Source organism: Equus przewalskii, unplaced genomic scaffold, assembly GCF_037783145.1.
Source record: "Equus przewalskii isolate Varuska unplaced genomic scaffold, EquPr2 ChrUn-10, whole genome shotgun sequence".
NCBI lineage: Eukaryota > Metazoa > Chordata > Mammalia > Perissodactyla > Equidae > Equus > Equus przewalskii.
In genome coordinates this window covers 1,538,294-1,562,194 of record NW_027228747.1, presented here as the reverse complement: position 1 = coordinate 1,562,194, position 23,901 = coordinate 1,538,294, and the positions used below count along the sequence as shown (strand labels likewise).

Here is a 23,901-nt window from a genome sequence, read left to right as displayed (position 1 = left end):
CGCAGGCCATGTTCCCTCCCACTACAGGGGCTTCCCCCATGCTATTCCCCATGCCCAGAACACTCTTCCACTCTTCATCCTCCGTGGCTAACTTGTGCTTTAGGTATCTGTCAGGAAGACCCTCCCTGAACCCCCAGACAGGGGCACGTGCCCCGCAGTAAGGACTCCTTGGGGGAATGGGTTGTTCACAGGAAAAGAGTCTCCCTTATTTATTCGTGGCTGCAGCAGCAGCAGCCAGCACAGGGCCTGCCCCACAGAAAGATTAGAGTAGCTCTCTGCTGGATTAACTAAATCATTAAAATGTAAACACGCCTTTATTATCTGCTGACACTTAGTGAAGCTTAATTAGCAGCCAGCTGAGAGCAAGGCCCTGGGAAAGACACAGCAGATGTGCAGAGGAGTTGGATGGAGGACCTGAAGGGAGAGATGGGAGGGACCCAAGGAGCTACTCTGCCTCCTCGTCAGCTCTGCTACAGGAAGGAGGACTCCAGAGAAGCACTGCCAGCCCTGAGCATTTCTTAAAACCCCTCCACACCCTGGAATTAGGAACCTCACCCTCCACACCCTGCTCTTAGACCAGGGTCTTGGCTACACCTGCCTTCCGTAGGCACTGCCCTACTTAGGAAGGGCCCTGTGAAGGATGAGCACTTGGATGCTGGCACCAATGCAGGGGAAGTTCTATGGTTCTATTGCCTTGGCACAATCTGCCACTGTGTGACCTGGTCTCAGCCCTTTCCTTCCTCCGCATTCCATGTCCCACCCAGGCCTTGCTCAAGCCTTGCCCCACCCCAAATTCTGCCCCCTCAGGGACGCTATCCCTGATGTCCAGCCCCACGTCACCCCCATCTCAGAGCCCTGCCACCCAGTATATCACCTTAGATCTGCTGCCCAGACTGTTTCATCTCCTGCCTGCTCAGCAGAGGCTGTGTCTCTTCGTCAAACTAGATCACCTCCGAGGCTGAGCACTTTCTTCCCTCAACCTGGGTGGTCCTCAGGAGCAAGGCTGTGCTCTTCCTCAGCTGGCAGCTTATTCAGGGCCTCGGTCTCCTCACTCACACTGGGGGCTCCCTGAGGGCCTCTCCTGCCTCTGACTCTCTCTCCAGACCCTGGTTCAGAACTTTAGCCACAGCATGCAGAAGAGAGGAGACGGTGTGCCCTCATCCTAGCTCCTCAAAGATCGCTGGTTGGGGAGAGAAGGGGTGAGGAGATCCCTGCATGCCAGCAAAGAAAGGAGATAAGCAGGGCCAGCTTTAAACTGCCACCAAGCTAGAAATTCAGAGAAGTTCACATCTGGCTTCTGCTACGGGGCATGACCTGAGTTCCAACTCCCAATGCTCTAATGGGACGGACAATGGCCATGACTTTGGTGAGATCTGTTGTGGGTGTCCAGGGCCATGGTGCCCATCACAGCAAGCCTAAGGCCATCCACATGGTTTTGTCCCCAGTGGCTCTCCAGGGAGCACAAGAGGCAGGAAAGGTAATATTCACTCAGGGCTTACTAAGCGCTGGCCTTCCAGTGCTCTGCCTCACATTGCCCTAATATTCGGGGGCTATTCTGAATATTATGAAATGGTTCTGGAAAAAGACAAGCAAACTCCCCATTTTCCAGGCAAAGTTCTGTCCAAGCCCATCTGCTAAGTGCAGCTGCCGTGGGGGCTTTGTCTCTGGCACCCACCCAAGAGTTGACGTGGACGTGATCACTCAATCAGCAATTATTCCTAAGCTACTTGGCGCCAGGTCTACTTCAATTAATACTGACTCTTCCCGGCCACCCCGCCTCACCACCTTGACTGGACTAGCACGTAGTCACAGTCAAAGGAGGCACAAAGGTGACTACAGTGGCTGCTATGGGTTTTCTTAAAGGACTCAATCAAAGCACCATATAGAAATCTTTCTAGAAATTTTTACCAGAAGCCATTTCCTCTCCCCTTGACCCCACTGTCTCAACATAAAAACCTCTCCAGCTCTCTCGTCCAGTTCCCTCTCGGCCACATCGCTCTCCCCACCCCTTTGTCTTTCACTGCGTTGCCATTCCCAGCCAAAAGTAGCCACTAGGACTTCCGTTCCTCCAGCCATTGCCAAGCCCTCCTGGAGAGCAGAGGCACCTAGCAACTCCGTGACCTGCCTCCCACACTCTACAGATGCAAGGGCGGCACAAGGTACAAGTCTATTCAAAAGTCAGTTGTATTCCTAAATACTAGAAACTGTTAGAAAAAAATTAATAACGCCATTTGTTATAGAACAAAAAATACAAATATCTAGCAATCGACCTAATAAAATATGCCAGTTCTGAAATGTATATGGAAGAGCCTAGATCATTTTTTTTAAAGATTGGCACCTAAGCTAACATCTTTTGCCAATCTTTTTCTTTTTTCTTCTTCTTCTCCCCAAAGCCCCCCAGTACATAGTTGTATATTCTAGTTGTAGGTCCTTCTGGCTCTGCTATGTGGGTTGCCACCTCAGCATGGCTTGATGAGCCATGCTAGGTCCAAGCCCAGGATCTGAACCTGTGAAACCCTGGGCCACCGAAGGGGAGCACACGAACTTAACCACTCAGCCACAGGGCCAGCCCTAAGCCTAGATAATTTTAAAGAAGATGATCAAGACAGTGGGCTTCCCTATAGAATGGAAGACATTACAAAGCAGTGGTCATTAAGACATTGAAGTAATGGCACAGAGAAAAGCAGAAGAAGACAGAGATCCCAGAAATGGACCCACACGTAAATGGAAATGTGATCTGTGAGGGAGGGGTATTGAGTGGGAGATTGCAAATCAATGGGAAGTGATGGCTTCATCAATAAGTAGTGCTGGGATAATTAATCATCCACATGGAGATTGCATTCTACAGCACATGATATACAAAAAATAAATTCCAGCTGGATTAAAACTTAAATGAAAAAAAGAAAACCCTAAAACTTTTAGAAGAAAATGTAGAAAAAGATTGTTATGACCTCGGGGCAGTGAAGATTTTCTTAAGCAAAGAAAAAAAGAACTTAACCCAGAAAAGAAGACTTCACTACATTAAAATTTAAAATTTATGTTCATCAAAAGACGCCATTAAAGGGCCAGCCCCATGGCTGAGTGGTTAAAGTTCTGCGCGCTCTGCATCCGCAGCCTGGGGTTTGCAGGTTCAGATCCCAGGTGCAGACCTACTCCACTCATCAGCCACGTTGACATACGTCCCACACACAAAGTAGAGGAACATTGGCACAGGTGTTAGCTCAGGGCTAATCTACCTCACACACACACAGAAAAGACACCATTAAAAAAATAACAAGCCATAGACTAGGAGAAACCATTTGTTACACATGTAACTGTCAAAGGCATAGTATCCAATACATGGAAAGAACTCCTCCAAATAAACATGAAAAAGACAGGCAATAGAAAAATGTTAAAAGATGAGAACAAACAGTTCACAGAGAAGAATGACGGAAATATAAGTTTCAAATATATCATTGAGATATCAGATTAGGAAAAATATTTAATCTTACAATTCGGATTTTGAGCAACAGAAACTCATAAACTGCTGGTGGGAGTATAAATTTGCATAACCTCTTTGGAGAAAAAATCAGCAATATCAAATATAGTCAAAAATGCACATTCCCTGTGATCCAACAATTTCATCTTTAGGTTTATTCCCTAGAGAATCTTGTGCACAAAGAAATATGTGTAAGAATATTTATGAGATTATTGTTTGTAATAACAAAAAAAGGAAATAATCTGCCAGTAGGTATGGATAAATAGGAAAATTCCAGGAGAATGGATAAATAAATTGCACAGAATTCATAAAATGAAATACAATACATAATACGATACTATGTAATTGTGAAAATTAACGAACTAGTGCTATCAACACAGGTGAACCTCACAAAGATAATGCAGAGCAAAGATAAATCAAGTTTCAGAAGTATAACATTTTAAAACAATGCTAAATACGCAAAGAGAATGATAAACACCAACTTCAAAATGTCAGTTTCTTTGAGCGTAGGGGGACAGGAGGGCAATGGGACTAAAGAGGACTCAACTATATTTGTAATGGTTTATATGGGGTTTTTTTAATTGTAGTGAAATGCACGGTGTGAGATTTACCATTTTTCGGTGTACAATGCAGTGGTATTAAGTGCATTTACACTGTTCTGCAACCATCACCACCATCCATCTCCAGAACGTTTTATTGTCTTTCAAAGCTGAAACTCTGTACCCATTAAACACTAACTCTCCACTCTCCCCTCCCCCCAGCCCCTTCTGCTTCCATATCCATGGATTTGACTACTAGGGACTTCACATAAGTGGAATCGTATAGCATCTGTCTTTTTGCAGCTGGTTTATTTCACCCAGCATAACGTCCTCAAGGTCATCCACGTTGTAGCATGTTTCAGAGTTTCCCTCCTTTTTAAGGCTGAATGATATTCCATTGTATATATTTACTTGCCTTTGTTTATCTATTCCTCTGCTTTTCGTTTTTTGGGTTTTTTTAATGATGTGGGTTTTTTAATTTTGCTTTTTTTTTTTTTTGTCTTTTTGATGAGGAACATTGGCTCTGAGCCAATATTCCTAACATCTGTTGCCAATCTTCCTCTTTTTTTCTCCCTCTCCAAAGTCTCAGCACATAGCTGTATATCCTAGTTGTAGGCCATTATAGTTCTTCCTCTTTTTTTATTTTATTTTATTTTTTTTTGGCTGAGGAAGATTAGCCCTGAGCTGACATCTGTTGCCAATCTTCCTCCTTTTTTAGTTTGAGGAAGATTAACTCTGAGCTAACATCTGTGCCACTCTTCCTCCCCTTTATGTGTGGGTCGCTGCCACAGCATGGCCAGCAAGCAAGTGGTGTAGGTCTGCACCCAGGATCCAAACCCATGAACCTAGCTGCCAAAGCAGAGTTCACCGAACTTAAGCACCATGGCACGGGGCTGGCCCCTATTCTGGTTCTATGTGGGATGCTGCCACAGCATGGCCTGATGAGCAGTATGTAGGTCCATGCTCAGGATCTGAACTGATGAACCCTGGGCCACTAAAGCAGAGTGCACAAACTTAACTGTTCTGCCAAAGGGCCAGCCCCCATTCCTCTGTTGAAGGACACTTGAGTTGCTTCTATTGTGAATAATGCTGCTATGAACAGGGGTATACAAATATCTCTTTGAGACTCTGCTTTCAATTAGTTTTGATAAATACCCAGAAATGAAATTATTGGATCATTATTTGGTAATTCTATGTTTAATTTTTTGAGGAACTGCCACACTGTGGCCACACCATTTTACATTCCTACCAAAAGAGTACAAGGGTTCCAATTTCTCCATATCCCTATCAACACTTCATTTTTTTAATTTTTTTTATATTAGTCACCTTAATGGTGTGAAGTGATATCTCATTGTGGTTTTGATTTGCATTTGTGTTTTCCTGATGATTAGTGACATGAAGCATCTTTTCATGTGCTTATTGACTATTTGTATATCTTCTTTGGTGAAATGTCTATTCAAGGCTTTTGCCCATTTTTTAACTGGGTTGTTTATTTTGTTGTTGTTGAATTATAGGAGTTTCTTTTATTTTTTGTATCTTCATTTCAGCAGACTCTCTGTGTTGTTATCGCCAAGATATCACATCATTTGTCTTCTACAGATAGTAATGCCAAATTGGACAATCCTTCTTTTATTTTTTTTTTTTTTTTTTTTTTTGAGGAAGATTAGCCCTGAGCTAACATCTGCTGCCAATCCTCCTCTTTTAGCTCAGGAAGACTGGCCCTGAGCTAACATCCATGCCCATCTTCCTCCCCTTTACATGTGGGACACCTACCACAGCATGGCTTGCCAAGCAGTGCCATGTCTGCACCCTGGATCCGAACCAGCAAACCCTGGGCCTCCGAACCAGAACGTGCGCATTTAACCACTGCACCACTGGGCCAGCCCTTATAGGAGTTCTTTATAGATTCTGAATATTAAGCTCTTGTCAGACATATGATTTACAAATATTCTCTCCCATTTCATGGGTTGCCTTTTCATTCTCCTGATTGTGTCCTTTGATGCACAGACGTTTTACGTTGATGTAGTCCAAACTGTTTATTTTTTTTCTTTTGTTGCTTCAGCTTTTGGTGCCATCTCCAAGAAATCATTGCCAAATCCAACGCCACAAGGCTTCCCCCCATGCTTTCTTATGAGTTTTATAGTTTCAGCTCTTACTTTTGGGTCTTCGGTAATGGTTTATATCTTGAGCTGGCAGGTAATTGGGCGCTCCTTGTGTTCTGTCTTACATTGTGCGGTTGGTTTGTGTATGTGTGTGCTTAGGTTCTCTATTGCTCTCCCTGCTTTTCTAGGGCCAGAAGAGATGAGGTCTGGTCAAACACCTTGCCACGGTCTCTGGTGCTGCGACCTAGAAATTTCTTTATGTATATCTTATTGAAGCTGATGCTTTCTTCTCTATCTGAGAGGTAAAAGCAATTAGCAAGCAAATATCATCTAAAGAATCAGAGTATTTGCCCCCATCTAAGTGCTAATCCTCCAGAACACCAACAGTACCAGAGAGCCAGAAGCCTCTCCCAAATTCCCGGGAGTAGGAGGAACCAACCAGACATCTGTATGGGTAGAATGACATTCCCCTCCAGCAACCTCCTCCCCTGAATCTCCTGTGATACTATTTGCCATAGAGTCACCAGGAAAGAAGAAATCCAGACATAGTTGGGTCTCCTCATGCAAGGACTTGAACATAGTATGGAAATCATAATTAGAGAGTTCTGGAAAGCAGGCACACCCTAGAAGGAAGCCCAGATGTGCCAGTGTTTTTACTATATTAAAATCACATGTACCAAGTGCCAAGCTCGTGATGCAAGGTCTATGTGTCATAGAAACACGTGGGAGACACTGTTCCTGTGCCGAAGAAACTCAATATAGTTGAGGAGGCCAATGTGTGTAACCCTATGGTGAATAAAACTAGCCTTGGGAGCCAAACAAACACATATCTGAGTCCTAGCTCCTTTCCTTTCCAGCTCTGTGACCGTGCCAAGTTACTTCTCCGAACCTCAGTTTCCTCATCCATAATATAGGGATGATAATATTTGCTTCACAGAGTTGTTAAGAATTAAATAAGACAACACTTACAAAGTGGTTAACGACGCCCAGCACAGAGGGAGCCCTCAGTAAAGGGTCTCACTTGTCGTGGAAGTGGTAGTAGTAACAAAAGCAAAATGGTGTGATGGCACCAGGCTTACATTCAACTTCACCTACTTCTAATCAGCAGAGGGGAGAAAACAATCAAAATAGTGCTCGAGATGCTGCTCAGGTGTGATGGGAGATGGGAAACCACAGCTCCTTGGACCATTTTGGTTCTCATGGGGGATCACCTCAATGAACTGATGATAATATCAATGATGAAACATCTCTTTCGCACAACATGGTGACTCAAGCCAAGCCAAGTGCTTTATCTGGAGCTCACCTGAGGAAACAGCCACCCTTCCCAGCAGCTGAAAACCTTGGCTGTGTTAGACTTGTTGAGAAACAGTATGTCCGTCTCCAATGGAGTAGCATCCTGGGAGATTTTCAAGGATACGAATCACTAACACTTACGTAAGGTTTACTTTGTGCTAGGCACTGTTCTGAGGGCTCTATATAGATGAGTTCATTTAATCTTCACAACAAATTTAAGAAATGAGAACTACTAGTGTCACTAGTCACTAGTGACTTTATAGATGTGGAAACTGAGGCACAGTGGAGGTAAGTAATTCACACAGGTAGGAAAGGACAGAGGCTGGATTTGAACTCAGGTGGTCTAGCTCTAGAGTCCATGCTCTTAATTGCTGGACTCTGCTACTTATTTTAAACATGCTTATTTTTATGTCTTATGCTGCCCACTTTGTGAGCCATGACTCTACAGTAGCAGAAGTGGCAGTGGGTGGCAGTTGCAGTGGCAGTGGAGTGGTGGTGGCAACAGTGTAAATCATAATCAGGGTTCAAGGGCATGAATGGGGACAGTCAACCACTAGACTGAAACTGCAGAACCTGAGATCTCTAAAAGTGAACCTTGAAATTCATTAAAGTTCTACCTTGACCTTGAAAGTAGAGTTGTCCTTTTCCTTCTGGGCCCAGAGGGGAGAAGGCACAGAACCCCCCAGAACAGGTGCAATGGGTTGAGAGCTCTGCTAAAAGAGGCTCCGAAAGCTACTTCTCCGATTCCCCCCTCCCCTAACACTGTTCTCACATCTCAACCAGGAAGAGCGGGGAATCAGACCCTGAGCCCGTCCCTGCCACTTTCGGGAACTCCAGAGGAATGCAAATTCCTTCCCTCCCCGGAGGAGATGCACTTCAGATCTCCCTAGTCCTGGACCTGGACGGGCCTGGCCAAGAGCCCCACCCTGAGGGCTGGGAGCCGTGGTGGGAGGCCCCTCACCAGCCTGTCACCATGTCTGAAACCCCACCATGTGGGCTTCCTTCCTGGGGATCAGTTCCTCACGTCTGTCCTGGTTGCCCTTCACAGATTATAGAACCCTCATTATGTCTTTTGGTTCTCACACCAGTAGTCGGGATGATGACTTGACCTTGGTTCCCAGCCAGCCCCACAGTCTAATGCTGATCCCTCCTAATGACTAAGTGAGATGTGACCCATTTTATTTTGGGTTTTTGCTGTTGCTGCTGCTGCTGTTGACCCTGCATTTGGCAAAAGTTAGCACAATACACACGTGGAGGTGAATGGCTGAAAGCTGAACAAAAACTCAGCAAGAAAAAGGGGAAAGTTAGCGTTCACTGGGTGCCAACTAGGTGCCAGGCATGGTTTTAACTCTCTAGACAATCCAATGCCCATTTCTGGGTGAGGAAACCAAGGATGGAAGGAGGTTAATTCGTTTGGAGTCGCACGGGTCCCAGAGGCTGAGCCATGGTTCCAAGCGGAGTCAGTCCACCCCACAGCCCTGGACAGTGCGGCTGGCTGACGAGGACGAGACCAAGGCTGGGAGAGATCCAGTGACTCACCCAAGGCCACATTGTGGTGAGGGACAGAACCAAGTCTTAGCTCAGAGCTCCTGAACCCCAACCCAGGAGCTCGTGCTTTCTGTGGGAGAATGGCGGCTCTGGTTACTCCTGAGAGAGGCAACACCTATGCAGTGTTCTGACCACTGAGCTGGCAAGCCAAGGAGGATGACACTCAAGATTGGAGAGGGAAGCCCTGCGGCCTCCTCAGCGCTCCTCAGGTGGGAGGTCTCACTGAAGGAGGTTGGACTCTGGAAGAAAGTCCACTTCACCCCAAGCATGTTTAAAGAACCCTGTCTCAAGCCTAGGGTTAGTCACCTCACCTCCGTCCAACTCTGTGCTCAGCCTGGGCTCTGGGGCACAGCCTGGCCCAGACAGTATTCTGGGTACAACGTGAGGGTAAGGGCCCCACTCACCCCACTGGCCCCACAAGGGCTCTGGGAACTCCCGAGGCGGCACAATGGGCTGACATTAGGTGCCTTGCTATTATGCTGCCCAACTCTCACCCTCATCTTTGGGCCCCTTCCTTGAATCCCCCTCCCAGGCCTTTCCACTGCTGAGCCGTCCTGATCCCACCCCTCCATCTAGCACCCCCATCATCTAGCAAGTCACTGGATCTCTCCCAGATTTACATCCCCTCAGAGGCTCCCCACAGTGAGGTCCCCTGACCTGCAGCTTAGGCCTTATCAGAGCACTGGGTCCCATCTCCCTTCACAAAGATGAGGACTCCCCCAGGCCGAGCTGTTTCTTCCCCAGCGACAGGCATCTGCTCTTCGCCCCATCTGCACTGCTCTCCTCCTACTGCTACGGGCAAGATGTCCAATCTGGAAATTCAGGAGAAAGAGATGTGTTCCGGTCCCAGTTCTTCACTCCCTCCACGTCCAGGAGTGCCTGACCTCCAAGGGGTTTTTCTTCACAGAGGAGGAAGAGATTCTATTGCCAATAATGCCATGCCAGCCTCCACCCTGTGGGTTCAAGGTGAGTCCTCGTGGTTGAAACTGGTAGGAGGAAAAACAGAGACTTGGGCAGCTTTGATCTCATGATTTAAGTAAACCCCAGCCCCAGTGTGGGTGGAGCATCTCTCACACCAAAGACACAGTCCATGGTTGTGCTTGGGACTCCAAGACACAGGCGATTCTCAACCCCAAGAGCCCTCCTCCTCTTCATCCTACAAGCCCCAAGGATTTGGTCTTCTTCTTCCTCTGCAGCAGATCCACCATCCCTTCATCCGTTGGGTCAGCAGCAGTCACTGTCAGTCGCCAACTATCCATCAGTCCCCTCTCCCTCTTCCTTCTTGTTGCAGACCCCCTCTTCCCCGGCAAAGGATGAAAATGCCAAAGGCATTTTAAAGCTAACTTTGTACCTAGAAGTGGTTGATGGGCCCTGGTTCTGGCCAGTGATGTGAAGAAGTCTTCTAGAGAGGTGATGAGAAAGATTTTCTGCCTTGGTAAAAAAACAAGGTGTTGCCATGTCTTCTCAGAAAAAGGAAACAAAAGAAAAAATAAACAAGTGGGGCTTCATCAGACTAAAGAGCTTCTGCAAGGCAAAAGAAACTAGGATCAAAATAAAAAGACCACGCACCAATTGGGAGAAAATATTTGCAAATCATATATCCGATAAGGGGTTAATCTCCTTAATATATAAAGAACTCACACAACTGAACAACAAAAAAACAAACAGCCCAATCAAAAAATGGGCAGAGGAGATGAACAGACATTTTTCCGAAGAACATATACAGACGGCCAATAAACACATGAAAAGATGTTCAACATCACTAATCACCAGGGAAATGCAAATCAAAGCTTCCTAAGATACCACCTTATGCCTGTTAAAATGGCTATAATCACAAAGACTAAAAACAACAAATGTTGGGGAGGGTGTGGAGAAGGAACACTCATACACTGCTGGTAGAAATGCAAACTGGTGCGGCCACTATGAAAAACAGTATGGAGATTCTTCAAAAAACTAAAAGAAGAACTACCATATGACCCAGCTTTCCCACTGCTGGGTATCTATCCAAACAACTTGAAATCAACAATCCAAAGTAACATATGCACCCCTAAGTTCGTTGCAGCACTATTCACAATAGCCAAGACATAGAAGCAACCTAAGTGCCCATCGACTGATGATTGGATAAAAAAGATATGGTATATATAAACAATGGAATACTGATCAGTCATAAAATAAGACAAAATCATCCCATTTGCAACAACATGGATGGACCTTGAGGATATTATCTTAAGTGAAATAAGCCAGACTGAGAAAGACAAACACCAGATGATTTCACTTATATGTGGAATATAAATAAACACATGGACAAAGAAAACAGTTCAGTGGTTATCAGGGGAAAAGTGGTAGGGGATGGGCACAGGGGGTGAGGGGGAGCACTTATGTGGTGACAGTCAGGAAATAATGTACAACTGAAATTTAACAATGATGTAAACTATTATGAACTCAATTTAAAAAATTTTTTTAAATTTAAAAAAATTTTGAGATGCTAAAAAATTTTTTTTAAAAAGATATTGGAAGAAATTGCCCCCTGCCCTCCCTTCCTGCTTTCCCTGTTGTCATTGGAGAAGCTGTGCTTATTGCTGCTTGAGCATCTTTCTTGAGAGGAGCAAAAAGAATTGCAGAGAAATTGGCATGGTCGAACGGCAGAATTAACCAAACCAGGAGCCTCCGACATCTGGATTTCTTGTTGTATGAGATAATGAGCCTCTATTTATAATTCACTTTAAGTCAGTTATTCTGTGTTTTCTGCAACCAAAAGGATGCCAACTGGTACAAAGCTCCTCTTCTCAAAACTGATTGTAGAGGCACACTCAGTCTCCAGCTGCCCTCCTTATAGCTGCCCAGAAATCAGACATCATCCACTAGTTCCAAACAGACACTCTCCAGCCACCAGACTCACTTGGGCTGAACTCCTGCCTCCTGCTTATGTCACGAAGGGAAGAAGAGATTGAGCAGTACACGGACACCTGAGCCCCACATCAGATCATGAGATCCCAGAGGGAGGAGGGGGTGATAAGGTAGAGAGTGGTGGTACCCAAGTTATCCAGTTTGGCTTTTCCACTGAGGCACTTGGTGTGATATTTCTACTATTTTCTAAATAATGTAAACATATTTCTACTATCCTCTAAACATGACCTCTTCCTTCTGTAACTTCCTCCTTATTAGGTCACTGCCTCTCACCACATCAGTTCTAACCCCTTCCCACCTTGCATTCAAGGCCTTCCACAGCCCACCCCAGCACACTCTGCTCTGGTGTGACAGGTCTCACAGTCCTACCCCATGCCCTCCTTCGGTTGTGCCCCCTTCTCTTGCCCACCCATGCACCTCCACCTTCCAACTCAGATCAAGTCCCACTTGCTCTACAAACTCCCTAACCGCAGCACCTCCACTGACCTCTTCCTTCCATGAAGACTTGAGATTTTCCTCCTCCACCACATCATTCAGCCCATAATTACACGGTCATCATCATCCCAACTGTCATGAAAGTTTATCACCCATCACAAAAATCAGGACGTACTGGTCACAGTCCCAGAGGACATAAAGGCCACTCTGGCTTGAAGAGTCTCCAGCCCCACAGGAGCGGTCTCTGCCTGTGTCAATCCTGACTCACAGAAGGACAGGTTCACAACAATTGTATTTGTGAACAACATGTTCCTCAGGACCATCCCAGTGCATTATCCAAAGAGGCACATCCCGTAAAGAACAGCTAATGTCTACAGCAAACAGGGGCAGCTTCTGACATTTCCCCTCACAAGTCTTAGAGTATCATTCATAACACCACAAGCACCATCTCCAGCCATTTCAAACTTTTCCAACACCTACTTTCAAAATATTTTGTCTTTGTGCATTTTTCTCAACCATAACCTATATGCTAAAATTTCTAAATTGCTTTTGTTACCTAAATGTCAACAGGAGTCTCCCTGTTCGTTGCTACCACCACCCCTGTCCCAATGCCATCCCCCCACCCCACATATGTCCAAAGCCCTCCCAAAGATTCCTCAGATTATGAGAGACGTTATATTCTTTTGCTCCTCTCGGCCTCTGGAGTCCGTTTTCACGCATGAAATGGCTGTCCTGTACCATGAGTCAGGAGTTGGCATGCTCCCCCGCCCTCTCTCCTACTAAAGTGATACTGCTGCCCCCTCCTGGCCTATCTTGGCAATGGCCCTGGGCAGCTCTGCAGCCTGCTCCCCTTGTCTTGCCTGCTCCTCTGAGTTGAGAGGGCTCATGTCCCTACCCCTCACATATACCCCGCCCACAACTACTTCTCCCGGGAGGCCAAGGACACATCATTACCTTCTTGGCAACAGACTGAAGGGGCAAGGGAGGGAGCAATGTTGGGCTCTCTCTGAATGCCCCAGAGAGATGCCCTGCCATACCATTAGGCCAGTGCTTCCCGTGAGCCAGGGCTGTCACCCCCTAGAGCAGGACGAGGTCCTCTCCCTTAGACAGGGAGCTTCCTGCGAGTCACTCTGTGGTTAGGGCCACAGCCCCTCCTTCTCCTGGGGTGCCTCAGGCCGGCTGAGGGAAAGCTAGTGGAACAGAGGGGCTGCAGGCCAACTGCACCCCCCCCCAGCAGCAAATGAGGGTGAATATCGTAGGTGAACTCCCAGCTGTTGAGGGCAGACCGGTCCCCGGGGACAGGCTGGGGTCACACCTCTCTGAACTGTGCTGAGACAGAGGATCCACTCCCAAGGTGTGGCAGGTTTTTCTCAGAGATTAATCCCATTATTAAAATGCAGAACACATAAGCTTCTCCCTGAGGGCTGATGTGGCTTCCCCACCCACCTCCCATGAGAACAAGCAATGACCTCACCTCCCGCCAGGGCCCAGGGCCTTTATTACCTCAGTGGCCTGTGCCTCACCCCCACCCCCATTCATCACTCTCCTATATCCCCCTGGGCTCCCCCGACAACACCGTGGGCCAGCCACACAGGCCATGGCAGACACAGATACTAGGGATCTTTGAGGGTCCTCAGCAAGAGCCAACACCCCAAATCCAGCTTGGAGGATCCAGAGACCTCAGAGCAGTTTGAGGGGGTTAAGTTCTCAGAGGTCAGGAGGGAAGAACCGCAATCTCCAGCCAATTCAGGTCAGAGTTGAGGCCCATCGCTGCCTCCCTTCTCTCGCAAACACCTCCCTCCCAGGGTCTGTCCCGCATTCAACTCACTTCGCACCCGCTGGGGGCCGGGCTGCCCTGGGCACTGGAGAGACAAAGTCAGCAGACGGGATTCTTGCCCTCCCAGAGTTTGCAGTCAGAAAATTATCATTTTTAATTTTTCTTTTTTCTGTCTTCTTTTCTTTTATTAATTATAAAAGTCACCCATCTTCATTACAGAAAATCTGGACTATGCAAAAGCACATAAAATAGAAAATAAGAACCATTCGTGTTACAAATGATTGTTACTTCTTTATTGTATAGTGCTTCTTCCTTTATTTCTTATATTTTCATCGAACTAATACAGGCACCCAGCTTTTTGAAAGTTCAATAGTTCAGAGAAGCTTATAATAGAAAATAGGCGTCACCTGCCCTGCCTGCAGCCCCTCTCCTCAAATGCAGTCATTTTAACGACTTCTCTTGCTCTTGTTCTGCACTCAGTCTGTTTACCACCATCATTCGAACACTGTGGCTTATGTTCCTATTACTTTGTGTGTTGACTTGAGACATTATCTGCTGAATGCCGACCGTGAAAGACAAAGATGTCACTCGCCTTGAACTATTTCCCAACTCCTCTGCCTATCTTCCTCCGAGTGTTGATAGCTATATTATTATTTTAGCTCTTCTCTTGACTGCCTGTGTAACTTCTCATAAGAAACCTAAACCTCGCGTGGTTTCGTCTCAGCCAGGGCCTCTCCCCTCCCTACTCTGTTAGATGAGGATGTGCACACCCGCCCTTTGCTCTGACTGCCTCCCAACCCTCCTCCTCCCACCGGCTCTCAGTTACACCTTGTAAAACACTAACATCCGGTTCTGGAATCACAATTAACTCTTCAGGCTTTGTTTATAGGTTTATTATAAATAACTGGAAACAAAAAAACAGGGTTTGCATTATTATGGCAACATAATTATTGTTTACTCTGTAGCCAGACATTGCTAAGATGACACTGCTTTATTTAATGGTCCAGGGTCACGCTCCTGGTCTCCTACAGGAGAGACCTACCATCAAAGTCAAGTAAATTCTTTTTTTCTTTTCCTCTGTCAATTGCTCAAAATCATGCCACATTTTAGTCTGCTTTGTTCTAGACCATGACTCTTCTTTTTTGAGGAAGATTGACCCTGAGCTAACATCTGTGTCCATCTTCCTCTATTTTATATGTGGGCTGCGTGCTACAGCATGGCTTGATAAGCAGTGCACATGTCCATGCCCGGGATCCGAACCGGCTAACTCTGGGCCACCAAAGCGGAGCCCTCGAACTCAGCCACTACGCCACCAGGCTGGCTTCTAGACCATGACTCTTCTTTTCTGTTTCGTCTAGAGTCTAATTGCTTTGGGTTTGTTTGGGTTTTTTTTCTCTTCTTAAGAAAAGGAACCTATGCTTTTTACTGTATATTGTTAATGTCTTCTCGCTTCTAATTCTATTACATGAAATTTTTTCCACTAAAGTCATTTTTCTGGAAATCCGCTTATTGAATCTCTTTTGAGGATGCAGTTTTCTTCTGGCTCCTACATTTTCTCTCCATCTTCTTCTAGGACCTTTGATTATTCTGCTAGTTATTTTATCCTTTCTCTTTCATACTGCCAGTATTCTTCACTTCTGGCAATTTTATATCCTTAGGAATGAAAGATTAATTTAATTATTCTAAGTAGCTCTTATGGTTGATGCAGACTTTCCTTGCTAGTGTGAACATATATCTGTTTTCCCAGCTGGTTTCTTCCCTGCGTAGGAAGGTTTCTTAGAAGTACCGTTTATGTGTATTTGGCAAGCTGCTCTTGAGTGAATTGACAGCGAACCGGCTGTTTTTGCCAGAACTAGGAAGGCTTTATTCTGGGATGCCAAGAAAGAAGTTCCAGAGGGTTTGTTCCTTTTCTTTCGAGAAGAGCTGGGCCCAGGCAGCTATTGCTCTGCTGCCAGGTAAAAGAGAGAGGAGAGGGGTGTGACTGGCCTCCCTGTCTAGGCAGACTTTCAGTTAACCCTAGCATTGCCAAACCCCCTTCTCATCCCCATCCTCCAGTGCCAACTCATCCCCATCTCCTTGGGGTACCAAAATGTCCATCAGGTCCCGCCCTCACTCCAGTCCTTTCCCAGTGTCATGTTGTCTGAGGCTTCCTCCTCTCTGCTTCATCTACCAACACACCTCCTTCAATTTTTCCATCTTCTATAAGTGTTTAAATCTCTTACTCACTGTCTGATCCCTCTCACATTATCTTTGCTGCCATGGGTTTCTATCCTCTTTTTTTCTTTTTTTTAATTGAGTTCGTAATAGTTTACATCATTGTGAAGTTTCAGTTCTACATTATTTCTTGTCCATCCCCATATAAGTACTCCCCTTCACCCCGTGTCTCCCCACCCCCCACCCCACCCCCCCGTCCCCTGGTAACCACTGAACTGTTCTCTTTGTCCATGTGTGTTTGTTTATCTTCCACATATGAGTGAAGTCATATGGTGTTTATCTTTCTCAGTCTGGCTTCTTTCACTTAACATAATACCCTCATGCTCCATCCATGTTGTTGCAAATGGGATGATTTTGTCTTATTTTATGACTGATCAGTATTCCATTGATATATAGATCACATCTTCTTTATCCAATCATCAGTTGGTCAATGAGCACTTGGGTTGCTTGCATGTCTTGGCTATTGTGAATAGTGCTACAATGAACATAGGGGTACACAGGTCTCTTTGGATTGTTGATTTCAAGTTGTTTGGATAGATACCCAGTAGTGGGATAGCTGGGTCATATGGTAGTTCTACTTTTAGTTTTTTGAGGAATCTGCATACTGTTTTCCATAGTGGCTGCACCAGTTTGTATTCCTACCAGCAGAGTATGAGGGTCCCCTTTTCTCCACACCCTCTCCAACATTTGCTATTTTTAGACTTAGTGATTATAGTCATTTTAACAGGTGTAAGGCAGTTTCGATTTGCATTTCCCTGATGATTAGTGATGTTGAACATCTTTTCATGTGCCTATTGGCCATCTGTATATCTTCTTTGGAAAAACGTCTGTTCACATCCTCCATCCATTTTTTGATCAGGCTGTTTGTTTTTTTGTTGTTCAGTTGTGTGAGTTCTTTATATATTATGGAGATTAACCCCTTATTGGATCTATGATTTGCAAATATTTTCTCTCAGTTGGTAGGTTGTCTTTTTGTTTTGATCCTGGTTTCTTTTGCCTTGCAGAAGCTCTTTAGTCTGATGAAGTCCCACTTGTTTATTTTTTCCTTTGTTTCCCTTGTCTGAGAAGACAAGGTATTCAAAAAGAACTTTTTAAGTTCAGTGTCATAGAGTGTACTACCTATATTTTCTCCCAGAAGTTTTATGGTTTCAGGACTTATCTTTAAGTCTTTGATCCATTTTGAGTTTATTTTTGTGTATAGCATGAGATAATAGTCTACTTTCATTCTTTTGCAAGTGGTTATCCAGATTTCCCAACACCCTTTATTAAAGAGACTATCTTTTCTCCATTGTGTGTTCTTGGCACCTTTGTCAAAGATTAGCTGTCCGTAGATGTGTGGTTTTATTTCTGCTCTTTCAGTTCTGTTCCATTGATCTGTGTGCCTGTTTTTGTGCCAGTACCATGCTGTTTTGTACTACATTTTGAAGTCAGGGATTGTGAAGCCTCTAGCTTTATTCTTTTTTCTCAAGATTGCTTTAGCAATTCAGGGCCTTTGGTTGGCCCCTGTGGTTTTAGAATTCTTTGTTCTATTTCCGTGAAGAATGTCATTGGGATTCTGATTGGGATTGCATTGAATCTGTAAATTGCTTTGGGTAATAGGACATTTTAACTATGTTTATTCTTCTGATCCATGTGCATGGAATCTCTTCCCATCGCTTTACGTCATCACCTATTTCTTTCAATAATGTCTTATAGTTTCCATTGCATATCTATCCACTTTTTAATGGGATCTCTGGAGAGAAGCACAAACACAAGTCCTCAACCCATTAGTATTTGGAACCAGATATCCATTATGATTCATTTACTGTGTTTTCTTCCAGGCCTTTTTCTGGCCATAAGTTTCCAGTTTATGTTCCACAGCATATTAATTTCACAGGAGATTAATAAGTTCTCTGAAAAGGAAAAAAAAGTGCAGACAAATAACTTTGGAAAGTTTCTCCCTCTTAGAAATTTACAGTACACTGTATCAGTCAATATTCAGAAATGCAAGCAGCAGAATGTGCCTAAAACTGATTTGAGCAGGAAAAGATTTTATTTAAATGGTGTTAGATAGCTCATAGACTCACCAGGAAGACTAGAAAATGAGGGCTTAGAAAATGGGGAAGAATAAACAAAAGTTACACAAACAGAAACACGGCCAAAATCATGCCACCGAAGCAGTCTGGTGAGGACTCTGCGTGGTCACCCTGAGCACTGGATGGCACTTGGGTACTGGCTTGGGTACTGGCAAAAGCTGCTGCCCATTGCCAGGAAGGGTTCTCCACCACCCTTGATTCTTGGAGTAACTGGTGCAGACCCAAACTCCCAGGCAGGGGCATCTGTCTAATCGGTGCAGCTGCCAGGGAAGAGAGACAGCAAGTAACTGGAATTCTCAGCTTCTGCAATAGGAGATGGGTTCTGCTTCATGAGATGAGATATTCTCCACATCTAGGATGGGAGTCCAGGAGCTAGACATCCAAAATGAAAAAATATCCACTACCCATATCCCATAAGGCTCTGAGAATATTTGCAAAAATAAATCCTGTCTGATATGGTTTCACTTAAGTTTCCCCAAACTTATTTGCCACAGAGCTCTTTTTCTCAATAATTATTAACATCTCACAAAAGTAGTGCTTTACAGAAAGCAATGTGAGAAATGCTATTACATATATTTAGAGTAATATCATTATTATGCAAAATTATGATCACATTGTACATATAATTTTGTATCATTAATATGTAACAGTATATAATCTAACAGTATATAAGTTAACAGGGCGTAATTAATGTGCTTTCCTTGTTTCTGCTTTCTTAATTCTTTTCTTTTTATACTTCCTTGCTCTTTCCTTTGTTTTCCATTTTCATTTTATAGATTATGTTTTATTTCATCATATTCCCTCCAGTTATTTGGAAAACATGTATTTCACTCTCCACTGTTCCTGCAAGTACTTTAAAGATTTTCAAAAACTTTTTTTCAAATGTTATCCTAATCTTGAAAATGGAAAATAAAACTACATCTTTTCATTCTCCTCATGTGAAATAAGAAAATCAACACACTTTTATTTTTTCCCAACCCACTTACTACTTACTGATATTTGTTAATATGATTTGTGATTTAAAATCCAATTGTTGCTAATAAATTGTTGTGTTTACATTGCAGTTTTCTTAAAATAACTATTTTTTAAACTTACAGTATATTTTATTGTTATATTTTGATAATTTCAACCTAACCGTATTATTTAAGTGGTTTTATTGGTTTACTGTCAAGAATTCTAAGTCACCATTCTCAAGTTCTTAATTTTGATTTCAAGAGCAATATTTCTTCAAGTAATTTATTTCAAGAAGAGAATATAATTGGTACCAGCTCATGGCTTGTAGGAGCCTGGACACCTAGTCGGTGGTGGTGCTTAGAAGGGGTACCCCCTCCACGTGGGCAGGGAGGGATGCTCCTGGTTACACAGGGTTATCATCAACCAGACAAGTCTCCTGCAGGGTTCACTTTATTTTATGTGCATTTGCAAGCCTAGCTTTCTCTCTATCTATCTGAGGCAGCTGGGGTCCTGAGCTCCTCCCTGCTCTTTCCAAACTTTCAATATCTCATAAGAGACTGCAACTCCCGAAGAACCATAGGGCAGGAAGAAAGCATAAGAGAGAAGGAAGAGGAGACTGGAAGTAGTCCATAGCATTATTATGGTAACAATAATAGTAGCTGCTAAGAGTTCACTGGATTGCAGGATATCACTCATAGAAGGCCCGGTAGGTGATGCAGGTACAGGTGGATATGAAAAAAGCTAAATTAACAATGACAACAAATCCCAAACTTTCTCTAGAGCTCTAGCATCCATCACGTGGATCCACCCCTCTTAATCTTGAGTTAGTGTGCCATGCACAGTAAGCCACTCACTGAGACATGGTGCTTAGAGACGGAGAAAGGTTTATTCAAAGTGGCCAAAACGAGAAGGCAGAGGATAGGTTCTCTCAAATCCGCCTTAACAAGAGAAGAAAGCAGAGGGTTTTATAGAGCTAAGGGGCTTGGCAGGAAGATTTTCAAAAAACAAAGGGGTAATCCACAGTTTCTTTCATTCTTGATAAGGCCCTGGGCAATCTGACTTCTAGGGTCAATGGCAGCTGGGGGCTGATTATCTGATGATCATAACTTCCTCGAAGGAATTCTTTTTCTTCTCTAAGACAAGTTCATAAATCCTTGTGATCCTTGAGTCACCCATCAGGTTAAACAAGAAAACAGCAAATTGACAAGATTAACTTCTTTTCATAACAATGTCAAAAGTTAATCTTATTGAATATTTGCAATAACCTTCAGGTACCCAGCTTTAAAACCACATCACCTGGATCTGACCTCCATGTTCCAAGTACAATTTCTTCTCTGCTACAAGCCCTGTCTTGCTATATCACTCACGTATGCAGAGCCACATTGCAACCAGGTCAGGATGGCCAGCTGACCACCATTTATCAGATGCCTCTTCTGTTACAGGGCCAGGAGCACAGCAGGCTGGTCAGGGCCCATGGGCTATCAGATCAGCCAGGACTGTGGTCACGTGCCCACAATGGGGCAAGTAGGACTGAGGCAGTATAATTGGGAGTACCACCAGAACGAAGTGGAAACGGGAAGGAAAGTTCCCCAAGGAATGACGGACAAGGTCATCAGAAGGGGAAAAGAAGGTGGTCAGACCTGTGTGGATGAAAATGAATGCAGCAATGACCTCAAGGACTGACTGGCTTCCATGATCCTTCACAGGGCACTCTGAACTTACCGAGCTCCTTTGCACCAGTCATCTGGTCCCGTTTGACTCACGAGCTTTGTGCAGCTAACTTCCTTCACCAGCTCCATGAAGAAGAGTTTCCATTTCTAAGGTCAGGGCTGGGGAGGCTGCGGAATTTTTTGCCGGAGAACCCAGAGGTCACATGAGTCAGCTGCTGGGGCCAAGGCCTGGGTTCCCATGGCAGGTTGGCCAGAGGGGAGGGGCTGGCCCTGCAGCGAGGGAGTGGGGAGGGAAGAACCCAGACTGGGAATCCTCTCGCCCGCCCGCCAGGGCCACTCTCCAGAGGCCAGGCCCAGGGCCAAGTTGGTCCCCTCTCACACGCAAGTGAGAAGGCTAACAGTGCAGGTTCCCCCCAGTCAGGTGGAGCATGTGTCCTCACGGACACGGTGGGAGCACCCCCCAGTGGGGACTGGATAGTGCTTAGTTGTGGCTTTCTCCTCCAACAGCCGCTCAGCCAGGGGCCAGAAAGTGGCTTCCCCTCTGCGCTGAATTCCTCACCCCATGTCTCCACCCCCAACCCACGCTCCTCCTGAGGCTTCCAGCCAAGCCAAGAAGCCCGAGCCCCAACTCCACGCCCACCCTGCTGGCACAGCTCCCCTCACCTCTGAGGAACAAGAATAGCAATGAGGATGATACTGCCAGAGTGCAGGGTCTCCTGCAGGCGAGCACCAGCCTCATCACCCCATTAATCCTAACCCTGTGTGGTGAGTTCTGTAATTATCCCTATTTTAGAGATGAGGCAATTGAGAGAAAGTACATAAGTTTCCCAAAAACACACCACCAGGAAATAAGAGAGCCAGGCCTCAAGCCCAGGTCTGCCCTGGGGGTCCAGAGCCAGCCTCCCTTGCTGCTCTCCTGCCCAACCATCTGGCCACGTGGCCTCATTGCTCACCCAAGAAGCCTCCTGGTTGCAGACCACACCCTCGGGCCTGTTTGCTCAGTATTCTAAATCCAACCATTTGTTTATTCATCCCACAAACCCCAACATAACAGGATGCTAAAAGAGAATTTTTTTTTCCAAAAGATTGGCACCTGAGCTAACATCTGTTGCCAGTCTTCTTCTTTCCTTTTTTTTTTCTTCTTCTTCTCCCCAAAGCCCTCTGGTACATAGTTGTATATTGTAGCTGTAGGTCCTTCTGGTTGTGCTATATGGGACACCGCCTCAGCATGGCTTGATGAGCAGTGCTATGTCCACCCAGGATCCAAATTGGTGAAACCCTGGGCCACGAAAGCGGAGTGAGCAAACTTAATCACTTGGCCACGGGGCCGGCCCCTAAAAAGAGAACCTTTTCACTGTCTCCTTTGTCACTGTGGCTCCAAAGCTGAGGATGAAGAATGTCAGGTTTTCACACATTCTAAAGAGACGCTCACCTTCACGCAAGTGAGAACCACTCAGACAGCTTGGGCTGTGTCCCAGGACCTGGGGGATGCAGGAAATGGTTCCATACTTACACCTAAATTCTAAAGGCAAGAGGCCAGCTGCCCCAACAGCAGATGAGGAGAGATGTCTGCAAAGGGGTGAGGTTGCACTGTCTGCAATGGCAGGAAAATTGTGTGGGTCCCACAGCCACAACTGGACCCCCACAAAAGACAGCCTGCCTCCAGGACAGAGTGACCCCAACAAAGAGTCTGTGTGGAAACTTCTGCTGGCAGTCAGAGCAGGGGTGAGGAGATGAGATGTTGTAAGTGGTTAACTGAAGGAGGCAGGGTGAGCTCTGAGGGACCCATGAAAGTTACCCCACACCCCGAATGAGTGGGCATTTGAACACCCACCACCCAGTGAGGACTCCAAGGCCAGATTATAAACAAACTAGTAAGTGAGACCTCCATGACACCTTGTCTCTCCTCTGTTTGCCCCTCTAAATGGGCCAGAGGAGACACAGTGAGCAGGGAAGAAGAGCGAAAGGACAGGGTGGGAACAGGGCAGAGGTTGCCCCACGTCCCCACCCACCACAGGCTTCCCCAGGCCTGAGGCAGGCCCCAGCCAGGCAGCTGAGGAGCTTTGACTGGGACAAGAGACTGAGCATGGACTGGACTCCCACTACCCGAAAACTGAGACCTGAGTGACCAGAAAGACGATGGAACCTGTAAGATTTCATCCAGGGATAGAGAAGAATGATGGCCAGAAGCAGGTTTATAGGAGAACATTTGGAGAGAACAGAACTTTGTTTACATTTGCATCCATCAAGTCCAGTGCACGCCATCAAGTCCAGCGTACTCCATCAAGTCCAGCGTACTCCATCAAGTCCAGCGCACACCATCAAGTCCAGTGCACTCCATCAAGTCCAGCGCACGCCATCAAGTCCAGTGCACTCCATCAAGTCCAGCACACTCCATCAAGTCCAGCGTACTCCATCAAGTTCAGCATACTCCATCAAGTCCAGCGTACTCCATCAAGTTCAGCGTACTCCATCAAGTCCAGTGCACTCCATCAAGTCCAGCGCACGCCATCAAGTCCAGCGTACTCCATCAAGTTCAGCGTACTCCATCAAGTCCAGTGCACTCCATCAAGTCCAGCACACGCCATCAAGTCCAGTGCACTCCATCAAGTCCAGCATACTCCATCAAGTTCAGCGTACTCCATCAAGTCCAGTGCACTCCATCAATTCCAGCACACGCCATCAAGTCCAGTGCACTCCATCAAGTCCAGCTACTCCATCAAGTTCAGCGTACTCCATCAAGTCCAGTGCACTCCATCAAGTCCAGCTTACTCCATTAAGTCCAGCACACTCCATCAAGTCCAGTGCACTCCATCAAGTCCAGTGCATTCCACCAGCTCATTGTGATTAGCAAGCAGCTACTTCACACCAAACATGGTGCTGAGTATGAGACACAGCAGCAAACATAG

The 23,901-nt window shown here is 45.5% G+C and overlaps 3 long non-coding RNA genes across 4 annotated transcripts in view; 1 reads left to right on the top strand and 2 right to left on the bottom strand.

Annotated features, from left to right (window-relative positions):
* Positions 1-5,900: 5,900 nt before the first annotated feature.
* Positions 5,901-13,731, bottom strand: LOC139081421 (uncharacterized). The gene is made up of 2 exons (XR_011536511.1): positions 13,618-13,731; positions 5,901-10,484 (listed from the first exon to the last, which is right to left on the bottom strand). It is a non-coding gene; the product is annotated as an uncharacterized lncRNA (long non-coding RNA).
* Positions 13,732-13,849: 118 nt separating this feature from the next.
* LOC139081419 (uncharacterized) overlaps positions 13,850-23,901 on the top strand; it is a 39,768-nt gene continuing 29,716 nt past the window's right edge. The window contains exons 1-2 of one of the 2 annotated variants that reach the window (XR_011536508.1): positions 13,850-14,052; positions 21,029-21,144. This is a non-coding gene — a long non-coding RNA (uncharacterized lncRNA). The remainder of the gene's footprint in view (positions 14,053-21,028; positions 21,145-23,901) is intronic. The other variant, XR_011536509.1, reaches the window with a different exon arrangement.
* LOC139081420 (uncharacterized) lies at positions 14,958-21,527 on the bottom strand. The gene is made up of 2 exons (XR_011536510.1): positions 21,045-21,527; positions 14,958-18,185 (listed from the first exon to the last, which is right to left on the bottom strand). It is a non-coding gene; the product is annotated as an uncharacterized lncRNA (long non-coding RNA).